We start from the raw sequence: 5,686 nt of genomic DNA on the forward strand, positions 1-5,686 counted from the left end.
GGAGGTCTAATAAACCCCTGAAGTCTCCATAAAGAGGTCCTGTCACCTGCCCAATGAGATTGGAGGTCTAATAAACCCCCAAAGTCACCATAAAGAGGTCCTGTCATCTTCCCAGTGACATCAGAGGTCTAATAAACCCCTGAAGTCTTCATAAAGAGGTCCTGTCACCTGCCCAATGACATTGGAGGTCTAATAAACCCCTGAAGTCACCATAAAGAGGTCCTGTTATCTGCCCAGTGACATCGGAGGTCTAATAAACCCCTGAAGTCTTCATAAAGAGGTCCTGTCACCTGCCCAATGACATTGGAGGTCTAAAAAAAACTGAAGTCTCCATAAAGAGGTCTTGTCACCTTGTCATATGATGGCGGCAGCAACCCTCCGTCCCTCTGGACCGCCATCATATGACGTCCTCGACTTCTCAGCATTGTAGAGAGTGCATGTTGTGTCCCTGCAAAGCAGGGAATTAAATGCATCTCTCCTCCTAGTAAAAGCAGCACACACAGAAAACATAAACACTGGTTAGGTACACATTTAACCCTTTGTTTTCCTGTGATGTTAACCCCTTCCCTGTCAGTGTCATTAGTACAGGGACAGTGCATATTTTTAGCACTGATCACTGTATTAGTGTCTTCCCAAAAAGTGTCAGTATGTGTCAGATTATGTGGCGCAATATTGCAGTCCCACTATAAGTGGTTGATCGCTGCCATTACTAGTAAAAAAAAAGAAATTCCATAAAAATATCCTATAGTTTGTAGACACTATAAGGTTCGTGTAAACCAATCAATATAATTATCACTTCTCGGCCTTTTGGCTAAGATCAAGTGTAGTATCTGTTCTTATCAGTTGCCAGTAGGTGGTGCTATGCTAACCGTCCTTAGTACACGGCAAGGTGGAAAGGAATTGCGGTGGCAGATGCAGAACCTGCTGGCGTGGAGGTGGAAGCCTTCTGATCGGGACGGAGAAACATGAGGTCGAAGCTGAGGGGCCGGGATCCCTGGCCTTCTGGCCTGGATTTGTTGCAGTTCCTAAGCTTGCCAGTTTCTCGAGAGGGAACGTTGACCCCACCCTACTGTTAAGGGGGGGGTCAGTTGTAGGCTAGTACCTCCCGAGTATAATTAGGTAGGGAGTGAAAGAGGCGACGGGGGGAGCTTGCAGTCCTGGGCGGGCTCTCTCCCTGAGCTTCCGGAGCTCTCGTTCCTTCCTGGTAGGGAAGGGGGCTGTTACTGTCCGGGCTGTTGGTTGGGGCCCTTTGAAAAGCCTGTGGAGATTGTGCCCCTGGAGTGGCAGTCCAGGGGTGCCGTATTTGCACAAGTGTTTGAGAGGCACAAGTATGGCACCTTGGTCACATCTCCACAAACACCCTTTTCACACCTGCCTCTAGGGCCGGGCCTTTTGGCTAGGACCAGAGGAATATTTGATTCCTGGCCGGAGGGCCGGCCATCGCATTGCACGATGGTCACTTTCCACTCACTCTCCCACCTTCCTTCTCCCCCACTTTCTTTTTTATTTTACCCCCGTGTTTGTCACTTTATGTCTTTTTTTGTTTGGTGCAAGTTATGTACACTGTGTGTGTGATAGGGTGCCGGTCCTCGGGACAGCCCTGAATGTCTTGGTAGTGGGTGGACATGGCCTTCTGGCTTAGTTCACTTGCTCTCATGGGGTCTCCCTTCGGGGGGAGCCCCACCTAGTACTGGGAGGGTTCTGTTTCGGCAGACCCTCCAAGGAAGTTGGGTCCGTGTCGGCTTCGGCTGCTCAGACCATTTGACTACCTCAGTCCCCGTCTGGAGCCTAACTCCTCGGGGGATCAGGGTCAGGTCCAGAGGTCCTTCGTGAGGAGGACCGTTTGACGCAAAACCCGTTGCATGTTTTTGTGATACACTCTTTATGTGTGTGCACATTTTTTCTGCACCGGGTGGAGTTTTTGGGTGTGTTTTGCACTCCACAGGCTTTTCAATAGGAACAAAAAAATCAATATAATTACTAATCAATATACACTTCTTTGTTTTACCAAAAATATGTAGCAGAATACATATTGGCCAAAATTTATGAAGAAACTTGATTTCATTTTTTTTTTATTGGGTTTGTTTTATAGCAGAAAGTAAAAAAAAATGTATATATTTTTTTTGGTTGTCAGTCTTTTTTTTTGTTTTTAGCGCAAAAAAAATTCAAATAAAATAAAATGCAGATGTGATCAAATACCACCAAATGAAAGTTCTATTTGTGGCAATAAAGGACATCAATTTTATTTGTGTACATCGTCACTCGACCGCACAATTGTCAGTTAAAGCAATGCAGTGCCGTATTCCCAGTTCAGTAGGGACCAGCTGAATTTTGAATCCGTATACGGGCAGGCTGGTTACGATCAACCTGTTGGCTTTTTCCTGAGCGATCGGTGTTGCCAGCTACATTTTAACAGACTTTGTTGCAGATTCGATTTGAGAAATTGTATTATTAATCAGCTGCTGCACCTGCAGGGCTCTAATGAGGAAAGTGGCAGGGCCTGCATCCCTTTAGTCCTGATTTCCCTTTGGGATTTCCTCACCATAAAAAATAAAATGTTATTCTCTAGGGTCTAAAATGCCATATATATATATATATATAATGTTTTTGGGCTCTGAGTAAATTGAAGTGGTTAAATAAATTAAATATTGTTTCTAGTGTGGTAGGGAAGTGGTTAAATAAATTAAATATTTTTTTTAGTGTGGTAGGGAGGTAATTAAATAAATTAAATATTTTTTTAGTGCGGTAGGGGTTAAATACATTTTATATTTTTTTCTAGTGTGGTAGTGAAGTGGTTAAATACATTTTATATTTTTTTAGTGCAGTAGGGAAGTGGTTAAATAAATTAAATATTTTTTTACTGCGGCAGGGAAGTGGTAAAATAAATTAAATATTTTTTTAGTGTGGTAGGAAAGTGGTTAAATAAATTAAATATTTTTTTTAGTGCAGTAGGGAAGTGGTTAAATAAATGAAATATTTGTTTTACTGCGATAGGGAAGTGGTTAAATAAATTTAATATTTTTTTCGTGCAGTAGGAAAGTGGTTAAATAATTTTTTTTTTTTTAGTGTGGTAGGGAAGTGGTAAAATAAATTAAATATTTTTTTAGTGTGGTAGGAAAGTGGTTAAATAAATTACATTTTTTTTAGTGCGGTAGGGAAGTGGTTAAATAAATTTAATATTTTTTTAGTCCGGTAGGAAAGTGGTTAAATACATTTAATTTTTTTTACTGTGATAGGGAAGTGGTTAAATAAATTAAATATTTTTTTAGTGCAGTAGGAAAGTGGTTAAATAAATAAAAAAATGTTTGCGTGGTAGGGAAGTGGTAAAATAAATTAAATATTGTTTTAGTGTGGTAGGAAAGTGGTTAAATAAATTAAATATTTTTTTAGTGCAGTAGGGAAGTGGTTAAATAAATTAAATATTTGTTTTACTGCGATAGGGAAGTGGTTAAATAAATTAAATATTTTTTTAGTGCAGTAGGAAAGTGGTTAAATAAATTAAATATTTTTTTTAGTGTGGTAGGGAAGTGGTTAAATAAATAAAATATTTTTTTTAGTGCGGTAGGGAAGTGGTTAAATAAATTAAATATTTTTTTAGTCCGGTAGGAAAGTGGTTAAATACATTTAATATTTTTTTAGTCCGGTAGGAAAGTGGTTAAATACATTTAATATTTTTTTAGTGCGGCAGGGAGGTGGTTAAATAAATTAAATATTTTTACTGTGGTAGGGAAGTGGTTAAATAAATTTAACATTTTTTTTACTGCGATAGGGAAGTGGTTAAATATATTTTTTTTTTTTACTGCGATAGGGAAGTGGTTAAATATATGATTTTTTTTAGTGCGGTATGGAAGTGGTTAAATAAATTAAAAAATTTTTTTAGTGTGGTATGGAAGTGGTTAAATAAATTAAATATTTTTTTAGTGCAGTAGGAAAGTGGTTAAATAATTTTTTTTTTTTTTAAATAAATCATTAGTGAAATAAAAAAAAGATATGTTTTACAGAAAGTCATAGCTGATAAAATCTAAAAAAAAAAAAAAAAACGTAATCCTCCAATAGTCTATATAGTCTGCTGGTTGTTATCTGGCGCCCAGTTGCAGAATATTGCCGATGCCGCGTTCCGTCTTCTGCGTGTCCAGGGGGGTGCGCAGACCTCTTCCCTGCATCTCGCACCGCCGTCACCATGGCAACATCGGAATGTGGAGATTAGGAGACAATAGTTCTTTTAATGGTAAGGGGGGAATTAGAGAAAAAAAAAGAGCAATAATGCTTCAGGGGTTACACAGGAATGATGATCTTTGCAGGATTAGCGCGTCTCATCACACCGGGGATGGCGATGATTGGCACTCAGGATGGTAAACAAACGCGCCTCTTCATAAATGATTCTATACATGTATGGGGCTGACGGTGTAACACGCATGCTAAACAGACACAAACTCCTAAAAAAGTCGATGAAAAACCCAATTGCTGTCAACACTGTTGGTCAGGGTCTTCCAATTGGGTCTTCCTGCGTTGTCGCCCTGTCACATTGGCTTCTGACGACACACAGGGGTGGGTTTAACCACTTAAGCCCCGGACCTTTAGGCAGCTAAATGCCCAGGCCAGGTTTTTGCGATTCGGGACTGCGTCGCTTTAACAGACAATTGCGTGGTCGTGCGACGTGGCTCCCAAACAAAATTGACGTCCTTTTTTTCCCACAAATAGAGCTTTCTTTTGGTGGTATTTGATCACCTCTGCGGTTTTTATTTTTTGCGCTATAAACAAAAATAGAGCGACAATTTTGAAAAAAATGCAATATTTTTTACTTTTTGCTATAATAAATATCCCCCAAAAACATATATAAAAAACATTTTTCCTCAGTTTAGGCCGATACGTATTCTTCTACCTATTTTTGGTAAAAAAAAATCGCAATAACCGTTTATCGATTGGTTTGCGCAAAATTTATAGCGTTTACAAAATAGGGGATAGTTTTATTGCATTTTTATAATTTTTTTTTTTTTTACTACTAATGGCGGCGATCAGCGTTTTTTTCCGTGACTGCGACATTATGGCGGACACATCGGACAATTTTGACACATTTTTGGGACCATTGTCATTTTCACAGCAAAAAATGCATTTAAATTGCATTGTTTTTTGTGAAAATGACAGTTGCAGTTTGGGAGTTAACCACAGGGGGCGCTGTAGGAGTTTCGTTTCACCTAGTGTGTGTTTACAACTGTAGGGGGGTGTGGCTGTAGGTCTGACGTCATAGATCGTGTCTCCCTATAAAAGGGATCACTCGATCGATGCAGCCGCCACAGTGAAGCACGGGGAAGCCGTGTTTACATACGGCTCTCCCCGTTCTTCAGCTCCGGGGAGCGATTGCGAGGGGGCGGCTATAAACGAATAGCCGCGCCCTCATCCCGGATCGCTCCCTGAGGCTTAGCGACCGCCGCATGTACCGGGGGGGGGGGTCCCGATCGGACCCCCGACCCGCGCCAAGGCAGCGACGTGCAGGCACGTCGTTCTGCCTGCCCGTGCCATTTTGCCAACGTATAATTACATGCGGCGGTCGTTAAGCGGTTAATAAAGGCAAACAGACTGTGCACTTTGCTCCAGAGCTCAATAAATCAGCAGAAGCTCCGGTCCCGGCACTTACCCCATCGTGGCGGGTGGCAGGCAGCGTGGTGCAGCGGCTCGGCTCTGAGTC

At 41.0% G+C, this 5,686-nt stretch overlaps 1 pseudogene; it reads left to right on the forward strand.

The window, feature by feature from the left end:
* The first annotated feature begins 791 nt into the window (after positions 1-791).
* LOC120942214 lies at positions 792-926 on the forward strand (annotated as a pseudogene).
* Positions 927-5,686: the final 4,760 nt, after the last annotated feature.

Source organism: Rana temporaria, chromosome 5 (genome assembly GCF_905171775.1).
Source record: "Rana temporaria chromosome 5, aRanTem1.1, whole genome shotgun sequence".
Lineage (NCBI taxonomy): Eukaryota > Metazoa > Chordata > Amphibia > Anura > Ranidae > Rana > Rana temporaria.